The sequence below is a fragment of the Bombina bombina genome, chromosome 10 (assembly GCF_027579735.1).
Source record: "Bombina bombina isolate aBomBom1 chromosome 10, aBomBom1.pri, whole genome shotgun sequence".
In the NCBI taxonomy this organism is placed as follows: domain Eukaryota; kingdom Metazoa; phylum Chordata; class Amphibia; order Anura; family Bombinatoridae; genus Bombina; species Bombina bombina.
In genome coordinates, this window is record NC_069508.1 from 9,605,435 (window position 1) to 9,626,496 (window position 21,062).

Sequence of the window (21,062 nt, forward strand, 5' to 3'; positions counted from 1 at the left end):
GTGCAATAGGTTGTGTGTATATATATAAGATGTGTGTCTCTGTGCTTGTTACAGGCAGTGATGTCTGCAGGTGCTGCCTGTATGTCCCTCTGTGCTTGTTACAGGCAGTGATGTCTGCAGGTGCTGCCTGTACGTCCCTCTGTGCTTGTTACAGGCAGGGATGTCTGCAGGTGCTGCCTGTACGTCCCTCTGTGCTTGTTACAGGCAGGGATGTCTGCAGGTGCTGCCTGTATGTCCCTCTGTGCTTGTTACAGGCAGGGATGTCTGCAGGTGCTGCCTGTATGTCCCTCTGTGCTTGTTACAGGCAGGGATGTCTGCAGGTGCTGCCTGTATGTCCCTCTGTGCTTGTTACAGGCAGGGATGTCTGCAGGTGCTGCCTGTATGTCCCTCTGGGCTTGTTACAGGCAGGGATGTCTGCAGGTGCTGCCTGTATGTCCAGCTGTGCTTGTTACAGGCAGTGATGTCTGCAGGTGCTGCCTGTATGTCCCTCTGTGCTTGTTACAAGCAGTGATGTCTGCAGGTGCTGCCTGTATGTCCCTCTGTGCTTGTTACAGGCAGGGATGTCTGCAGGTGCTGCCTGTATGTCCCTCTGTGCTTGTTACAGGCAGTGATGTCTGCAGGTGCTGCCTGTATGTCCCTCTGTGCTTGTTACAGGCAGTGATGTCTGCAGGTGCTGCCTGTATGTCCCTCTGTGCTTGTTACAGGCAGGGATGTCTGCAGGTGCTGCCTGTATGTCCCTCTGTGCTTGTTACAGGCAGGGATGTCTGCAGGTGCTGCCTGTATGTCCCTCTGTGCTTGTTACAAGCAGTGATGTCTGCAGGTGCTGCCTGTATGTCCCTCTGTGCTTGTTACAGGCAGGGATGTCTGCAGGTGCTGCCTGTATGTCCCTCTGTGCTTGTTACAGGCAGGGATGTCTGCAGGTGCTGCCTGTATGTCCAGCTGTGCTTGTTACAGGCAGTGATGTCTGCAGGTGCTGCCTGTATGTCCCTCTGTGCTTGTTACAAGCAGTGATGTCTGCAGGCGCTGCCTGTATGTCCCTCTGTGCTTGTTACAGGCAGGGATGTCTGCAGGTGCTGCCTGTATGTCCCTCTGTGCTTGTTACAGGCAGGGATGTCTGCAGGTGCTGCCTGTATGTCCCTCTGTGCTTGTTACAGGCAGTGATGTCTGCAGGTGCTGCCTGTATGTCCCTCTGTGCTTGTTACAGGCAGGGATGTCTGCAGGTGCTGCCTGTATGTCCCTCTGTGCTTGTTACAGGCAGGGATGTCTGCAGGTGCTGCCTGTATGTCCCTCTGTGCTTGTTACAGGCAGGGATGTCTGCAGGTGCTGCCTGTATGTCCATCTGTGCTTGTTACAGGCAGGGATGTCTGCAGGTGCTGCCTGTATGTCTGTTTGTGCTTGTTGCAGGCAGGGATGTCTGCAGGTGCTGTCTGTATGTCCATCTGTGCTTGTTACAGGCAGGGATGTCTGCAGGTGCTGCCTGTATGTCCCTCTGTGCTTCTTACAGGCAGGGATGTCTGCAGGTGCTGCCTGTATGTCCCTCTGTGCTTGTTACAGGCAGTGATGTCTGCAGGTGCTGCCTGTATGTCCCTCTGTGCTTGTTACAGGCAGTGATGTCTGCAGGTGCTGCCTGTATGTCCCTCTGTGCTTGTTACAGGCAGTGATGTCTGTAGGTGCTGCCTGTATGTCCCTCTGTGCTTGTTACAGGCAGTGATGTCTGCAGGTGCTGCCTGTATGTCCCTCTGTTTTTGTTACAGGCAGTGATGTTTACAGGTGCTGCCTGTTTGTCCCTTTGTGCTTGGTACAGACAGTGATGTATGCAGACACTGTCTGTATGTTTATTTCTGCTTGTTACAGGGAGCGATGTTTACAGGTGCTGCCTGTATGTCCCTTTGTGCTTGTTACAGGGAGCGATGTCTGCAGGTGCTGTCTGTATGTCTCTTTGTGCTTGTTACAGGCAGTGATGTCTGCAGGTGCTGCCTGTATGTCCCTTTTTGCTTGGTTCAGACAGTGTTTGCAGGTGCTGCCTGTATGTCCACTTTGTGCTTGTTACAGACATTGATGTTTGCAGGTGCTGCCTGTTTGTCTCCTTTTTGCTTGGTTCAGACAGTGTTGTTTGTTGGTGCTGCCTGTATGTTCCTTTGTGCTTGGTTCAGACAGTGATGTCTGCAGCAGGTGCCTGTGTTTCAGGATAACACGTAAGGTTTGTACACTGCAGATACTTCACTACAAAGCTTTTTTGAAGCATTAGCATTGATTGGAGATTGTTAATAAATAAAGGAAGGTCTGAGGGTTTAGACTCAGCAGATATTACTGTGGCTATAAATGTGCTCTCACGGCTAATAATGAGCATCAGCAGGGACATCAGGATACGGCTTCACATCTGACATTTAGATTATATCCAGAGCAGCTCACGGCTTCACAATACTAAAAACTGACAGACGTTTTATTGTGACTGTAATGCATACAACTTGTTTACTGAACTGGCAATTATTGTTAGATCCTCTGATGTTGGACTTGATTGTGAGCTCTGTAGCCTGGCAGGCTTTAAACACAAAAGGGTTCTGTTGTGTTGTTGTGTCACTGTTGTGCCCTTGTGTCACTGTTGTGCCCTTGTGTCTGACAGTTGTGTCTGACTGTTGTGTCCTTCTGTTGTGTCTCATTGCTGTATTTCACTGTTGTGTCTTATTGTTGTGTCTAACTATTGTCGTCTTCCTCTATCTCACTGTTGTGTCTCACTGTTGTGCCCTTGTGTCTGACAGCTGTGTCCTTCTGTTGTGTCTCATTGCTGTATCTCACTGTTGTGTCTCACTGTTGTGTCCTTTATTGTCGTCTCCTTCTGTCTCACTGTTGTGTCTCAATGCTGTGTCCTTTTGTTGTATTTCACTGTTGTGTCTGTCACTGACTTGTGTCTCACTGTTGTGTTTCAGTTGTGCACTTCTGTTGTGTCTCACTCTTGTGTTTCAGTTGTGCACTTCTGTTGTGTCTTACTCTTGTGTCTCAGCTGTGCACTTCTGTTGTGTCTCACTGTTGTGTTTCAGTTGTGCACTTCTGTTGTGTCTCACTCTTGTGTTTCAGTTGTGCACTTCTGTTGTGTCTTACTCTTGTGTTTCAGTTGTGCACTTCTGTTGTGTCTCACTGTTGTGTTTCAGTTGTGCACTTCTGTTGTGTCTCACTGTTGTGTTTCAGTTGTGCACTTCTGTTGTGTCTTACTCTTGTGTTTCAGTTGTGCAGTTCTGTTGTGTCTCACTCTTGTGTTTCAGTTGTGCACTTCTGTTGTGTCTCACTGTTGTGTTTCAGCTGTGCACTTCTGTTGTCTCACTCTTGTGTTTCAGTTGTGCACTTCTGTTGTGTCTCACTGTTGTGTTTCAGTTGTGCACTTCTGTTGTGTCTCACTGTTGTGTTTCAGTTGTGCACTTCTGTTGTGTCTTACTCTTGTGTTTCAGTTGTGCACTTCTGTTGTGTCTCACTCTTGTGTTTCAGTTGTGCACTTCTGTTGTGTCTCACTCTTGTGTTTCAGTTGTGCACTTCTGTTGTGTCTTACTCTTGTGTTTCAGTTGTGCACTTCTGTTGTGTCTTACTCTTGTGTTTCAGTTGTGCACTTCTGTTGTGTCTTACTCTTGTGTTTCAGTTGTGCACTTCTGTTGTGTCTTACTCTTGTGTTTCAGTTGTGCACTTCTGTTGTGTCTTACTCTTGTGTTTCAGTTGTGCACTTCTGTTGTGTCTCACTGTTTTGTCTCAGTTGTGCACTTCTGTTGTGTCTTACTCTTGTGTTTCAGTTGTGCACTTCTGTTGTGTCTCACTCTTGTGTTTCAGTTGTGCACTTCTGTTGTGTCTTACTCTTGTGTTTCAGCTGTGCACTTCTGTTGTGTCTCACTCTTGTGTTTCAGTTGTGCACTTCTGTTGTGTCTTACTGTTGTGTCTTACTCTTGTGTTTCAGCTGTGAACTTCTGTTGTGTCTCACTGTTGTGTCTTACTCTTGTGTTTCAGTTGTGCACTTCTGTTGTGTCTCACTCTTGTGTTTCAGTTGTGCACTTCTGTTGTGTCTCACTCTTGTGTTTCAGTTGTGCACTTCTGTTGTGTCTCACTCTTGTGTTTCAGTTGTGCACTTCTGTTGTGTCTCACTGTTGTGTCTCACTCTTGTGTTTCAGTTGTGCACTTCTGTTGTGTCTTACTCTTGTGTTTAAGTTGTGCACTTCTGTTGTGTCTTACTGTTGTGTCTTACTCTTGTGTTTCAGCTGTGAACTTCTGTTGTGTCTCACTGTTGTGTCTTACTCTTGTTTTTCAGTTGTGCACTTCTGTTTTGTCTCACTCTTGTGTTTCAGTTGTGCACTTCTGTTGTGTCTCACTGTTGTGTCTCACTCTTGTGTTTCAGTTGTGCACTTCTGTTGTGTCTTACTCTTGTGTTTCAGTTGTGCACTTCTGTTGTGTCTTACTCTTGTGTTTCAGTTGTGCACTTCTGTTGTGTCTTACTCTTGTGTTTCAGTTGTGCACTTCTGTTGTGTCTCACTGTTGTGTCTCACTCTTGTGTTTCAGTTGTGCACTTCTGTTGTGTCTCACTCTTGTGTTTCAGTTGTGCACTTCTGTTGTGTCTTACTCTTGTGTTTCAGTTGTGCACTTCTGTTGTGTCTCACTGTTGTGTCTTACTCTTGTGTTTCAGTTGTGCACTTCTGTTGTGTCTCACTGTTGTGTCTCACTCTTGTGTTTCAGTTGTGCCCTTCTGTTGTGTCTCACTGTTGTGTCTTACTCTTATTTATCAGTTGTGCAATTCTGTTGTCTTATCACACTGTTGTGTCCTTCTGTCTCACTGTTGTGTCTCACTGTTTTGTCTCAGTTGTGCACTTCTGTTATCTTATCACACTGTTATGTCCTTCTGTCTCACTGTTGTGTCTCACTGTTTTGTCTCAGTTGTGCACTTCTGTTGTGTCTCACTGTTGTATTACTGTTGTGTCCTGTCTCACTGTTGAGTCTCACTGTTGTGTCTCAATATTGTGTTCTTTTGTTGTATTTCACTGTTGTGTCAGTCTGTCACTGAATTGTGTCTCACTGTTGTGTTTCAGTTGTGCACTTCTGTTGTGTCTCCGTGTTGTCTTACTCTTGTGTTTCAGTTGTGCACTTCTGTTGTGTCTTACTCTTGTGTTTCAGCTGTGCACTTCTGTTGTGTCTCCATGTTGTCTTACTCTTGTGTTTCAGTTGTGCACTTCTGTTGTGTCTCACTGTTGTGTCTCACTCTTGTGTTTCAGTTGTGCACTTCTGTTGTGTCTTACTCTTGTGTTTCAGTTGTGCACTTCTGTTGTGTCTCACTCTTGTGTTTCAGTTGTGCACTTCTGTTGTGTCTCACTGTTGTGTATCAGTTGTGCACTTCTGTTGTGTCTCACTGTTGTGTATCAGTTGTGCACTTCTGTTGTGTCTTACTCTTGTGTTTCAGTTGTGCACTTCTGTTGTGTCTCACTCTTGTGTTTCAGCTGTGCACTTCTGTTGTGTCTCACTCTTGTGTTTCAGGTGTGCACTTCTGTTGTGTCTCACTCTTGTGTTTCAGTTGTGCACTTCTGTTGTGTATCACTGTTGTGTTTCAGCTGTGCGCTTCTGTTGTGTCTTACTCTTGTGTTTCAGTTGTGCACTTCTGTTGTGTCTCACTCTTGTGTTTCAGTTGTGCACTTCTGTTGTGTCTTACTCTTGTGTTTCAGTTGTGCACTTCTGTTGTGTCTTACTCTTGTGTTTCAGTTGTGCACTTCTGTTGTGTCTTACTCTTGTGTTTCAGTTGTGCACTTCTGTTGTGTCTTACTCTTGTGTTTCAGCTGTGCACTTCTGTTGTGTCTCACTCTTGTGTTTCAGTTGTGCACTTCTGTTGTGTCTTACTGTTGTGTCTTACTCTTGTGTTTCAGCTGTGAACTTCTGTTGTGTCTCACTGTTGTGTCTTACTCTTGTGTTTCAGTTGTGCACTTCTGTTGTGTCTCACTCTTGTGTTTCTGTTGTGCACTTCTGTTGTGTCTCACTCTTGTGTTTCAGTTGTGCACTTCTGTTGTGTCTCACTCTTGTGTTTCAGTTGTGCACTTCTGTTGTGTCTCACTGTTGTGTCTCACTCTTGTGTTTCAGTTGTGCACTTCTGTTGTGTCTTACTCTTGTGTTTAAGTTGTGCACTTCTGTTGTGTCTTACTGTTGTGTCTTACTCTTGTGTTTCAGCTGTGAACTTCTGTTGTGTCTCACTGTTGTGTCTTACTCTTGTGTTTCAGTTGTGCACTTCTGTTTTGTCTCACTCTTGTGTTTCAGTTGTGCACTTCTGTTGTGTCTCACTGTTGTGTCTCACTCTTGTGTTTCAGTTGTGCACTTCTATTGTGTCTTACTCTTGTGTTTCAGTTGTGCACTTCTGTTGTGTCTTACTCTTGTGTTTCAGTTGTGCACTTCTGTTGTGTCTTACTCTTTTGTTTCAGTTGTGCACTTCTGTTGTGTCTTACTCTTGTGTTTCAGCTGTGCACTACTGTTGTGTCTTACTCTTGTGTTTCAGTTGTGCACTTCTGTTGTGTCTTACTCTTGTGTTTCAATTGTGCACTTCTGTTGTGTCTTACTCTTGTGTTTCAGTTGTGCACTTCTGTTGTGTCTTACTCTTGTGTTTCAGTTGTGCACTTCTGTTGTGTCTCACTGTTGTGTTTCAGCTGTGCACTTCTGTTGTCTCACTCTTGTGTTTCAGTTGTGCACTTCTGTTGTGTCTTACGTTTGTGTTTCAGTTGTGCACTTCTGTTGTGTCTCACTGTTGTGTTTCAGTTGTGCACTTCTGTTGTGTCTTACTCTTGTGTTTCAGTTGTGCACTTCTGTTGTGTCTCACTGTTGTGTCTTACTCTTGTGTTTCAGCTGTGCACTTCTGTTGTGTCTCACTCTTGTGTTTCAGTTGTGCACTTCTGTTGTGTCTCACTGTTGTATTTCAGTTGTGCACTTCTGTTGTGTCTCACTGTTGTGTCTTACTCTTGTGTTTCAGCTGTGCACTTCTGTTGTGTCTCACTGTTGTATTTCAGTTGTGCACTTCTGTTGTGTCTCACTGTTGTATTTCAGTTGTGCACTTCTGTTGTGTCTCACTGTTGTATTTCAGTTGTGCACTTCTGTTGTGTCTCACTGTTGTATTTCAGTTGTGCACTTCTGTTGTGTCTCACTGTTGTGTTTCAGTTGTGCACTTCTGTTGTGTCTTACTCTTGTGTTTCAGTTGTGCACTTCTGTTGTGTCTTACTCTTGTGTTTCAGTTGTGCACTTCTGTTGTGTCTTACTCTTGTGTTTCAGTTGTGCACTTCTGTTGTGTCTTACTCTTGTGTTTCAGTTGTGCACTTCTGTTGTGTCTTACTCTTGTGTTTCAGTTGTGCACTTCTGTTGTGTCTCACTGTTGTGTCTCACTCTTGTGCACTTCTGTTGTGTCTCACTGTTGTGTTTCAGTTGTGCACTTCTGTTGTGTCTCACTGTTGTGTTTCAGTTGTGCACTTCTGTTGTGTCTCACTGTTGTGTTTCAGCTGTGCACTTCTGTTGTGTTTTACTCTTGTGTTTCAGTTGTGCACTTCTGTTGTGTCTCACTCTTGTGTTTCAGTTGTGCGCTTCTGTTGTGTCTCACTCTTGTGTTTCAGTTGTGCACTTCTGTTGTGTCTCACTGTTGTGTTTCAGCTGTGCACTTCTGTTGTGTCTCACTCTTGTGTTTCAGTTGTGCACTTCTGTTGTGTCTCACTGTTGTGTTTCAGTTGTGCACTTCTGTTGTGTCTTACTCTTGTGTTTCAGTTGTGCACTTCTGTTGTGTCTCACTCTTGTGTTTCAGTTGTGCACTTCTGTTGTGTCTTACGCTTGTGTTTCAGTTGTGCACTTCTGTTGTGTCTCACTGTTGTGTTTCAGTTGTGCACTTCTGTTGTGTCTTACTCTTGTGTTTCAGTTGTGCACTTCTGTTGTGTCTTACTCTTGTGTTTCAGTTGTGCACTTCTGTTGTGTCTTACTCTTGTGTTTCAGTTGTGCACTTCTGTTGTGTCTTACTCTTGTGTTTCAGTTGTGCACTTCTGTTGTGTCTTACTCTTGTGTTTCAGCTGTGCACTTCTGTTGTGTCGCACTCTTGTGTTTCAGTTGTGCACTTCTGTTGTGTCTTACTGTTGTGTCTTACTCTTGTGTTTCAGCTGTGAACTTCTGTTGTGTCTCACCGTTGTGTCTTACTCTTGTGTTTCAGTTGTGCACTTCTGTTGTGTCTCACTCTTGTGTTTCTGTTGTGCACTTCTGTTGTGTCTCACTCTTGTGTTTCAGTTGTGCACTTCTGTTGTGTCTCACTCTTGTGTTTCAGTTGTGCACTTCTGTTGTGTCTCACTCTTGTGTTTCAGTTGTGCACTTCTGTTGTGTCTCACTGTTGTGTCTCACTCTTGTGTTTCAGTTGTGCACTTCTGTTGTGTCTTACTCTTGTGTTTAAGTTGTGCACTTCTGTTGTGTCTTACTGTTGTGTCTTACTCTTGTGTTTCAGCTGTGAACTTCTGTTGTGTCTCACTGTTGTGTCTTACTCTTGTGTTTCAGTTGTGCACTTCTGTTTTGTCTCACTCTTGTGTTTCAGTTGTGCACTTCTGTTGTGTCTCACTGTTGTGTCTCACTCTTGTGTTTCAGTTGTGCACTTCTATTGTGTCTTACTCTTGTGTTTCAGTTGTGCACTTCTGTTGTGTCTTACTCTTGTGTTTCAGTTGTGCACTTCTGTTGTGTCTTACTCTTTTGTTTCAGTTGTGCACTTCTGTTGTGTCTTACTCTTGTGTTTCAGCTGTGCACTACTGTTGTGTCTTACTCTTGTGTTTCAGTTGTGCACTTCTGTTGTGTCTTACTCTTGTGTTTCAATTGTGCACTTCTGTTGTGTCTTACTCTTGTGTTTCAGTTGTGCACTTCTGTTGTGTCTTACTCTTGTGTTTCAGTTGTGCACTTCTGTTGTGTCTCACTGTTGTGTTTCAGCTGTGCACTTCTGTTGTCTCACTCTTGTGTTTCAGTTGTGCACTTCTGTTGTGTCTTACGTTTGTGTTTCAGTTGTGCACTTCTGTTGTGTCTCACTGTTGTGTTTCAGTTGTGCACTTCTGTTGTGTCTTACTCTTGTGTTTCAGTTGTGCACTTCTGTTGTGTCTCACTGTTGTGTCTTACTCTTGTGTTTCAGCTGTGCACTTCTGTTGTGTCTCACTCTTGTGTTTCAGTTGTGCACTTCTGTTGTGTCTCACTGTTGTATTTCAGTTGTGCACTTCTGTTGTGTCTCACTGTTGTGTCTTACTCTTGTGTTTCAGCTGTGCACTTCTGTTGTGTCTCACTGTTGTATTTCAGTTGTGCACTTCTGTTGTGTCTCACTGTTGTATTTCAGTTGTGCACTTCTGTTGTGTCTCACTGTTGTATTTCAGTTGTGCACTTCTGTTGTGTCTCACTGTTGTATTTCAGTTGTGCACTTCTGTTGTGTCTCACTGTTGTGTTTCAGTTGTGCACTTCTGTTGTGTCTTACTCTTGTGTTTCAGTTGTGCACTTCTGTTGTGTCTTACTCTTGTGTTTCAGTTGTGCACTTCTGTTGTGTCTTACTCTTGTGTTTCACTTGTGCACTTCTGTTGTGTCTTACTCTTGTGTTTCAGTTGTGCACTTCTGTTGTGTCTTACTCTTGTGTTTCAGTTGTGCACTTCTGTTGTGTCTTACTCTTGTGTTTCAGTTGTGCACTTCTGTTGTGTCTCACTGTTGTGTCTCACTCTTGTGCACTTCTGTTGTGTCTCACTGTTGTGTTTCAGTTGTGCACTTCTGTTGTGTCTCACTGTTGTGTTTCAGTTGTGCACTTCTGTTGTGTCTCACTGTTGTGTTTCAGCTGTGCACTTCTGTTGTGTTTTACTCTTGTGTTTCAGTTGTGCACTTCTGTTGTGTCTCACTCTTGTGTTTCAGTTGTGCACTTCTGTTGTGTCTCACTCTTGTGTTTCAGTTGTGCACTTCTGTTGTGTCTCACTGTTGTGTTTCAGCTGTGCACTTCTGTTGTGTCTCACTCTTGTGTTTCAGTTGTGCACTTCTGTTGTGTCTCACTGTTGTGTTTCAGTTGTGCACTTCTGTTGTGTCTTACTCTTGTGTTTCAGTTGTGCACTTCTGTTGTGTCTCACTCTTGTGTTTCAGTTGTGCACTTCTGTTGTGTCTTACGCTTGTGTTTCAGTTGTGCACTTCTGTTGTGTCTCACTGTTGTGTTTCAGTTGTGCACTTCTGTTGTGTCTTACTCTTGTGTTTCAGTTGTGCACTTCTGTTGTGTCTTACTCTTGTGTTTCAGTTGTGCACTTCTGTTGTGTCTTACTCTTGTGTTTCAGTTGTGCACTTCTGTTGTGTCTTACTCTTGTGTTTTAATTGTGCACTTCTGTTGTGTTTGGGGGCAGCAGATTAGGGGTTAATAAGTATAATGTAGGTGGTGGCAGTGTCCGGAGCGGCAGATTAGGGGTTAATAATATAATGTAGGTGTCAGCGATAGTGGGGACGGCAGATTAGGGGTTAATAAGTGTAAGATTAGGGGTGTTTAGACTCGGGGTTCATGTTAAGGTGTAGACATAAATTTTATTTCCCCATAGGAATCAATGGGGCTGCGTTAGGAGCTGAACGCTGTTTTTTTGCAGGTGTTAGGTTTTTTTTTCAGCCAAATCTGCCCCATTGATTCCTATTGGGTGAATCGTGCACGAGCACGTTTTGCCAGCTCACTGCTACCGTAAGCAGCACTGGTATTGAGGTGAGATGTGGAGCAAAATTTTGCTCTCCACTCACTTTTTTGCGGCTAACGCCGGGTTTAAAAAAACCTGTAATACCAGCGTTGTCTTAAGTGAGCAGTGATCTGAAACTGCTCGTTAGCCCCGCAAGCCTTACCGACAAAAACTCGTAATCTAGCCGTTAGAGTTTATGGAGGAATGGAATAACAACTTAACCAATTGCTCCATCCTCATGAAGCAACTACTTACACACAAGAAACACAATAGAGAGACACAGGGATAGAGGCAGTCTGCAACACCCTTAAACATTTTGAGCAGACACAAAAATACATAGACTACAAAAAACAACTAGATGAAACTATTCAGAATCTGGACACATTGGCCTCTATTTATCAAGGTGTGGCCGACCTGATCCGACAGTACGGATCAGGTCCGCCAGACCGCGCTGAATATGGAGAGCCAGGGACGCCACTAGAAATTTTGGGGCCCCTGACTCAACCATTGATCAGGCCCCCCCCCCCCCTTGACATGTGCAATTTTTGACCAAGTGACTAAAATGTATATGCACTTTATTCTTAAGTGTCTATTTAAACTTGGAAATGTTGTAAAGGTAGTAACATACACACACTTAGACACTCATACACTGAAACACACACACACACATAAGGATTCACATATAGACACTCTAGCAGACGCGCAAAGAAACACACTCAGACACAGACACCCAAACAGTCACTTAGCACTCATTTACATTGACCTGACAAGTAATGAGGTAAACTACAGTTTTGTAAAAAAAAAAAGGAGAATTAGAAAACAAAATATGGAGTTCTGATTAACTTTTTGTAAAGGAAGATGACAACTAAATTATGACAACAGCATGCAGTGGCTGAAAGGAAGGGACCTGAACTGCCTAAACAATAATTTAAAGGTTAAATGGTGGATTGGTTACTTCCGGAAAGGTCTTGTTAGTCTCAAAGTCTGTAGAAAGATGTGAATAATTAGTAGTAAGGTCAAAATGTCCTAAAAAGGAACAGACAATGGACACACACACACAAACTCAAACTTGCACACACACAGAGACACCCACAGAAAACACACAAAGACATACATACACAGAGAGACAACCACATAAAAAACACAGAAAGACATACATACACACACTCTCACTGAGACATCCACAGAAAACACACAAAGACATACACACACCCTCACAGAGACACCCACATAAAACACACACCCAAACAGAGACATCCACAGAAAACACAGACATACATATACACACACACCCTCACAGAGACATCCACAGAAAACACAGACATACACACCCACCCTCACAGAGGCATCCAAAGAAAATACACAAAGACAAACATACACACCCCCTCACAGAGACACCTACAGAAAAAGCTCAACGACGTATGCACATACCCTCACAGACATCCACAGAAAATGCACAAAGACAAACACAGATAAAAAATACATACGCACTCAGAGACACAAACCAAAGCACAAAGACAAACACAGACACCCACAGAAACACTCACAGGAGGAAACATTTATGCACCTTGCATCCCCTAAATCAACAGTGTGTGACATGCATGATAAAAAATTTTTTAGAAATTAAGAGATCACTTTTTAAAGAATCATATTTGTAAATGTGCAAACAAAAATAATTCTGTGAATTCAAAATTTTACATTAATGAGCTGGGTAGATGGCTAGATGAAGAAAAGTACCTTTAAAAGGTTGACATATGATGTTTGTTTTTTTTCCCCATTTTCCCCAACCAAGAGCCCCACTTCAAATATAGTGTACATATTTTCCCAGCTGTCAGCTGTACTTATGGATTTTGAAAATGCTGTACTCTATATGGTCTTGATGGGACCATAAGCTTTGGTACTCATGCCATTAGATCTGGATAAATCCAGGATTTAGGCTTGTTGGTATGTATTTCAAATTTAAGCCAGCTGTAGTGTAAACTGAACAGTTTTAAGTTAACCTGTCTCATTTCAAACACTGAGCAATCTTAGTCTGAGAGTATAAAATTTTATGGAGATGTAAAAATCTTAGATAAAATACCTCCTTGCATCTGGAAAGTCCTTGCATGAAGGGGCAGTAAACTGGAATGTTATATATATATATATATATATATATATATATATATATATCTGCCAAAAGGGCATCTATCATTTGTGTATTGAGGAGGAAACATTTCTGCATGGTTTTAAATATAGAATTTCTATAGCATTGTCAAATAATCAGAAATACACTGCTGCTAAAAAAAATTGGTTTTATGGACCCCTAGCCCCAAAAAAACTACTACCACTGACACGCACTGTAAGTGCCAAGTCTGTCTCACACTGCGCATAGTGGTTTAGTGCACACTAAGAAATCCTCTCAAATGCTAATACTTTACTTCTTGTAATAACATTTCCCATGCTCAATTAGCACTCTGCTGTAGTACCCACTGCACTGGTGGCTGCCCAAATATAAAAAAAAAAAAAAATTTTTTTTTTTTTTTTTTTTTTTTTTTTTTTAGTTCTTGCCTCATGGGGCCCCCCTGGCTCATTGGGCCCCTGACATGAGTCACCCCTGTCACCCCCTGATGGCGGCCCTGTGGAGAGCAATACGCTTTCCGTATTCAGCATTCCATCAGCAGCTCACAAGAGCTGCTGGTGCAACTCCGCCCCCTGCAGACTCGCGGCCAATGGGCCACCAGCAGGGAAGTGTCAATCAACCCAATCGTACTTAATCGGGTTGATTTCCGGCGATGTCTTTGTGACCACTGCTTCGTAACTGCTGTTTCTGGCGAGCCTGTAGGCTCACCAAAAACACGGGGCATCAAGCTCCATTTGGAGCTTGATAGATAGGCCCCATTGTTGTCTAGTTGGAAGGTCAGCAAATTCCAAAGAGACTGCAGAATCTGTTGGTGCTCTACAAATAACCAATAATAATAATGAAGAGGCAGCAAGGACTATGAACTAGACATATTATATTCTTGGCAAAAAAATAAACCAAGTACACAATCTAAAAATAAACGGCATAATAAAGGCAAGAAAAGGAAAAATCAGTCTTACCACACATCCACTCCCAAAAGGGTTACATTCTCAAGCATTGAGACAAACAATACAACCAACACTTCAAACCTAGAAGATACACAGGCACACACAAATAAAACTAATGAGGACCCAGATAAACTACCAGTGTCACATGAGAGAACACGATTAGTCACACTAGTCAGTACTCCTATCACTAGTAGTACTCCAAAAAAGGATCTACCTTCCAGATATCCAAGTCGGATAAAGAAAACCCTTATGAAGCGGTAATTAATTTATCCGACACACCTCTAACCCAACACCAATTACACCTTTTGAATAAAGGTTTATCATTTGCACCTTCCACTGATTTTGAATTATTTTCCACCATAATAGATGTTAATTCACTAGTGAGAAAAATTACTCTAAAAAAGCACTTCTTAACACAGGTCCAAAACGACATGGACATAGTCATCAAGTAGCACCAATAATTTTGCTTCAGATATCGCACTAGATGCTAACAGAACAAACTTAAAGTCTCCTATAGACATAGGCATCACATTCACAGATCTATGTGACTTGAATGATCTTATTACACTCCAAAACACCAACACTAAGAGAGATTAGCACCCACAATCCCATACCCACTATTAATACAACAATCAAAAACAAATCACATTTCTACCCAGTACAAAGTAGAAGTGATTCTATTGAGTTGTTTTGCAACCTGATAGAACAAGAAATCATACGGTTACACCATTTTATTACAGAAGATCTGATTATTCACAAAGATAACTAGGGGCGCGATCCGATATACGGCACAGGTTTCGGCGCAAGCATGGAAACCTGCGCCGCCCGTAGTTTCACCTCGCACATCGACCTATCACATATACGGCGCCGACAGTTGCTAAAGTGCCGTACGTCGGACAAACTAGCGATGTCCAGAAATAAGCGTAAGTACAAATTTCTGGAGTCGCCAGTGACTTACGGCACTTTAGAAACGGTCTCCTCCTACAAAAAACTAACTAAAGTATAAAATCTCCCGTAACTGTCTAACCTGCCTCCCAAACATCATCCCGACACGTATACCCCTCTATCCGCAATCCCCCCTCTCACTCCTAATAATAAATATATTAACCCCTAAACCGCCGCTCCCGGACCCTGGGGGTTAGACTTAGGTTTTTTTAAGGGGGGGATCGGGTGGGTTTTAGAGTAGGGGTGTGTGGGTGGTGGGTTGTAATGGGGGGGTTGTTCTTTTTTTACAGGTAAAAGAGCTGATTACTTTGGGGCAATGCCCCGCAAAAGGCCCTTTTAAGGGCTGGTAATAGGCCTGATTACTTTTTTAATTTAGTATAGGGTAGGGAAATTTTATTATTTTGGGGGACTTTTTTATTTTATCAGTGGGCTTAGATTAGGTGTAATTAGCTTAAAATTCTTGTAATCTTTTTTTTATTTTTGTAATTTAGTGTTTGTTTGTTTTTTGTAATATAGATTAGTGTATTTAATTGTATTTTAGTTGAGATAATTGTAGTTTATTTAATTAATTTATTGATAGTGTAGTGTTAGGTGTAATGGTAACTAGGTAGCTAGGCTCACAGTAGGGGTTAATATAATTAATGTAGGTGGCGGCGGGGTAGGGGGCTCCCATTAGGGGTAATACATATAATATAGGTGGCGGCAGTGTAGGGGGCTCAGATTAGGGGTTAATAAATTTAATATAGCTGGCGGTGGTGTAGGGGGCTCAGATTAGGGGGTAATACATATAATATAGGTGGCGGCAGTGTAGGGGGCTCAGATTAGGGGTTAATAAATTTAATATTGCTGGCGGTGGTGTAGGGGGTTCAGATTAGGGGGTAATACATTTAATGTAGGTGGCGGCAGGGTCCGGGAGCGGCGGTTTAGGGGTTAAGCACTTTATTAAAGATTGCGGTGGGGGATTGTGTTTGACAGGTAGATATATTGCACATGCGTTAGGCGTTAGGTTTTTTTTTGCAGGTAGTTTAGGGAGTTACGGGGCTCCAATACTCAGCGTAAGGCTTACTACACCTGCATTTTGTGGCGAGGTGAAAATGGAGTAAGATTTCTCCATTTTCGCGACGTAAGTCTGTATATTGGATACCAAACTGCACGGGTTTGGTATATCACTCTATGGGCCAAAAAACTACGGCCGAAGGGTGAAATATACAAGCGTAACTTCTATGTTACGCCGTATATAGGATACCAAACCAGCGCAATATTTGGCGTCGCCGGCTTTTGTGGGCGACGCTGCATATCGGATCGGGCCCTAGATGAGAGAAAATCACTTCAATAAAACAACAATAAAAACAAAAATAAAAACTAAATCATATATAGTTAAGCTAACAAATATATATGTTATGTACACAGTTTACACCCAATTGGAAACTAATACAATATGTATTAACCTATTAAAATTTACTGTATATTTATATATTTCAAAATGAGATATCCACTGAATTTTCTTATTCCTTTGTATATATATTTTAATTCTTATTCACCCATTTATTGTAATAGCCAATGCACTGCTGTATATTATAATATTGTCTTATATTATATCATCCATTAGAACTTACCTGTATACTCCCCTAGAGGGAGGAACTTAGTTACTGATTGGTTACTTACCTGTATAAATACTCACCTGGCGTACCAGGTATCTATCTCTGATGAAGCGCATGTGCTCATGCGCGAAACACGTAAGATGGTAGGTGCTTCCATGACCAAAGAAATCAGCTTTTACCGGTAAAAAAAAAAAAAATACAAACACCACCCAACCAACCTACCCCCCCAAATAAAAACCCTATCTAAAAAACCTAAGCTCCCCATTGCACTGAAAAGGGCATTTTTATGGGCATTGCCCTTAAAAGGGCATTTAGCTCTTTTACCTGCCCAGACCCTACTCTAAAAATAAAACCCACCAAAAAAACCTTAAATAAACCTAACACTAACCTCCGACGTTCCTCTTGAAGAATCCATCCAGCCAGCAAGAAGTCTTCATCTGGATGGCCTCTTCCATCTTCATCCATCCGGCAAAGTCTTCATCCATGTGGCCTCCTCTATCTTCATCCATCCGGCGCAGAGCGGGTCCATCCTGAAGACATCCGGTGCGGAGCTCCTCTTCAATATGATCGCTGCCGTAAACTGGAGCAGCCAATAGGATGAGAGCTGCTCAAATCCTATTGGCTGATTAAAACAGCCAACAGGATTTTAGCAGCTCTAATCCTATTGGCTGATTTGAACCTTTCAGCCAATAGGAATGCAAGGGATACCATCTTAGATAACATCACTTGCATTCAAGTTCCAGTTTACGGCGGTGACCATATTGAAGAGAAGCTCTGCGCCGGATGTTTTACACTTATACACACTTTATCAGTGATGTATAGACAGCAATAAGGCACTAGGTTCTCTCTGTTTTACACTCATTAGACTTAATCAGTAATGTATAGACAGAAATAAGGCACTGAGATCTCTGTCTCTATTACACTCATACAGATGTTATCCGCGATGTATAGACAGCAATAAGGCACTGGGTTCTCTCTCTGCTTTACACTCATACAGACTTTATCAGTGATGTATAGACAGCAATAAGTCACTGGGCTCTCTCTCTGCTTTACACTCATACAGACTGTATCAGTGATCTATAGACAGCAATAAGGCACTGGGTTCTCTCTCTGCTTTACACTCATACAGACTTTATCAGTGATCTATAGACAGCAATAAGTCACTGGGTTCTCTCTCTGCTTTACACTCATACAGACTGTATCAGTGATCTATAGACAGCAATAAGGCACTGGGTTCTCTCTGCTTTACACTCATACAGACTTTATCAGTGATCTATAGACAGCAATAAGGCACTGGGTTCTCTCTCTGCTTTACACTCATACGGACTTTATCAGTGATCTATAGACAGCAATAAGGCACTGGGTTCTCTCTCTGCTTTACACTCATACAGACTTTATCAGTGATCTATAGACAGCAATAAGGCACTGGGTTCTCTCTCTGCTTTACACTCATACAGACTTTATCAGTGATCTATAGACAGCAATAAGTCACTGGGTTCTCTCTCTGCTTTACACTCATACGGACTTTATCAGTGATGTATAAATGCAATAAGGCACTGGGTTCTCTCTCTGCTTTACACTCATACAGACTGTATCAGTGATCTATAGACACCAATAAGGCACTGGGTTCTCTCTCTGCTTTACACTCATACAGACTTTATCAGTGATCTATAGACAGCAATAAGTCACTGGGTTCTCTCTCTGCTTTACACTCATACAGACTTTATCAGTGATGTATAAATGCAATAAGGCACTGGGTTCTCTCTCTGCTTTACACTCATACGGACTTTATCAGTGATCTATAGACAGCAATAAGGCACTGGGTTCTCTCTCTGCTTTACACTCATACAGACTGTATCAGTGATCTATAGACAGCAATAAGGCACTGGGTTCTCTCTCTGCTTTACACTCATACGGACTTTATCAGTGATCTATAGACAGCAATAAGGCACTGGGTTCTCTCTGTTTTACACTCATACAGACTTTATCAGTGATCTATAGACACCAATAAGGCACTGGGTTCTCTCTCTGCTTTACACTCATACGGACTTTATCAGTGATCTATAGACAGCAATAAGTCACTGGGTTCTCTCTCTGCTTTACACTCATACAGACTTTATCAGTGATGTATAAATGCAATAAGGCACTGGGTTCTCTCTCTGCTTTACACTCATACGGACTTTATCAGTGATCTATAGACAGCAATAAGGCACTGGGTTCTCTCTGTTTTACACTCATACAGACTGTATCAGTGATCTATAGACAGCAATAAGGCACTGGGTTCTCTCTCTGCTTTACACTCATACAGACTTTATCAGTGATCTATAGACAGCAATAAGTCACTGGGCTCTCTCTCTGCTTTACACTCATACGGACTTTATCAGTGATCTATAGACAGCAATAAGGCACTGGGTTCTCTCTCTGCTTTACACTCATACAGACTTTATCAGTGATCTATAGACAGCAATAAGGCACTGGGTTCTCTCTCTGCTTTACACTCATACGGACTTTATCAGTGATGTATAAATGCAATAAGGCACTGGGTTCTCTCTGTTTTACACTCATACAGACTGTATCAGTGATCTATAGACAGCAATAAGGCACTGGGTTCTCTCTCTGCTTTACACTCATACAGACTTTATCAGTGATCTATAGACAGCAATAAGGCACTGGGCTCTCTCTCTGCTTTACACTCATACGGACTTTATCAGTGATCTATAGACAGCAATAAGGCACTGGGTTCTCTATCTGCTTTACACTCATACGGACTTTATCAGTGATCTATAGACAGCAATAAGTCACTGGGTTCTCTCTCTGTTTTACACTCATACGGACTTTATCAGTGATGTATAGACAGCAATAAGGCACTGGGTTCTCTCTCTGCTTTACACTCATACAGACTTTATCAGTGATCTATAGACAGCAATAAGGCACTGGGTTCTCTCTCTGCTTTACACTCATACAGACTTTATCAGTGATCTATAGACAGCAATAAGTCACTGGGCTCTCTCTGTTTTACACTCATACGGACTTTATCAGTGATCTATAGACAGCAATAAGGCACGGGGTTCTCTCTGTTTTACGCTCATACGGACTTTATCAGTGATGTATAAATGCAATAAGGCACTGGGTTCTCTCTCTGCTTTACACTCATACAGACTGTATCAGTGATCTATAGACAGCAATAAGGCACTGGGTTCTCTCTCTGCTTTACACTCATACAGACTTTATCAGTGATCTATAGACAGCAATAAGTCACTGGGTTCTCTCTCTGCTTTACACTCATACAGACTTTATCAGTGATCTATAGACAGCAATAAGGCACTGGGTTCTCTCTTTGCTTTACACTCATACAGACTGTATCAGTGATCTATAGACAGCAATAAGGCACTGGGTTCTCTCTTTGCTTTACACTCATACAGACTGTATCAGTGATGTATAGACAGAAATAAGGCACTGGGTTTTCTCTCTGTTTTACACTCATACAGACTTTATCAGTGATCTATAGACAGCAATAAGTCACTGGGTTCTCTCTGTTTTACACTCATACAGACTGTATCAGTGATCTATAGACAGCAATAAGGCACTGGGCTCTCTCTCTGCTTTACACTCATACAGACTTTATCAGTGATCTATAGACAGCAATAAGGCACTGGGTTCTCTCTGTTTTACACTCATACAGACTTTATCAGTGATCTATAGACAGCAATAAGGCACTGGGTTCTCTCTGTTTTACACTCATACAGACTGTATCAGTGATCTATAGACAGCAATAAGGCACTGGGCTCTCTCTCTGCTTTACACTCATACAGACTTTATCAGTGATCTATAGACAGCAATAAGTCACTGGGTTCTCTCTGTTTTACACTCATACAGACTTTATCAGTGATCTATAGACAGCAATAAGGCACTGGGTTCTCTCTGTTTTACACTCATACAGACTTTATCAGTGATCTATAGACAGCAATAAGGCACTGGGTTCTCTATCTGCTTTACACTCATACAGACTTTATCAGTGATCTATAGACAGCAATAAGGCACTGGGTTCTCTCTCTGTTTTACACTCATACGGACTTTATCAGTGATGTATAAATGCAATAAAGCACTGGGTTCTCTCTCTGCTTTACACTCATACAGACTTTATCAGTGATCTATAGACAGCAATAAGGCACTGGGTTCTCTCTTTGCTTTACACTCATACAGACTGTATCAGTGATCTATAGACAGCAATAAGGCACTGGGTTCTCTCTTTGCTTTACACTCATACAGACTGTATCAGTGATGTATAGACAGAAATAAGGCACTGGGTTTTCTCTCTGTTTTACACTCATACAGACTTTATCAGTGATGTATAAATGCAATAAGGCACTGGGTTCTCTCTCTGCTTTACACTCATACAGACTTTATCAGTGATCTATAGACAGCAATAAGGCACTGGGTTCTCTCCCTGCTTTACACTCATACAGACTTTATCAGTGATCTATAGACAGCAATAAGGCACTGGGTTCTCTCCCTGCTTTACACTCATACAGACTTTATCAGTGATCTATAGACAGCAATAAGGCACTGGGTTCTCTCTCTGCTTTACACTCATACAGACTTTATCAGTGATCTATAGACAGCAATAAGGCACTGGGTTCTCTCCCTGCTTTACACTCATACAGACTTTATCAGTGATGTATAAATGCAATAAGGCACTGGGTTCTCTCTGTTTTACACTCATACAGACTGTATCAGTGATCTATAGACAGCAATAAGGCACTGGGTTCTCTCC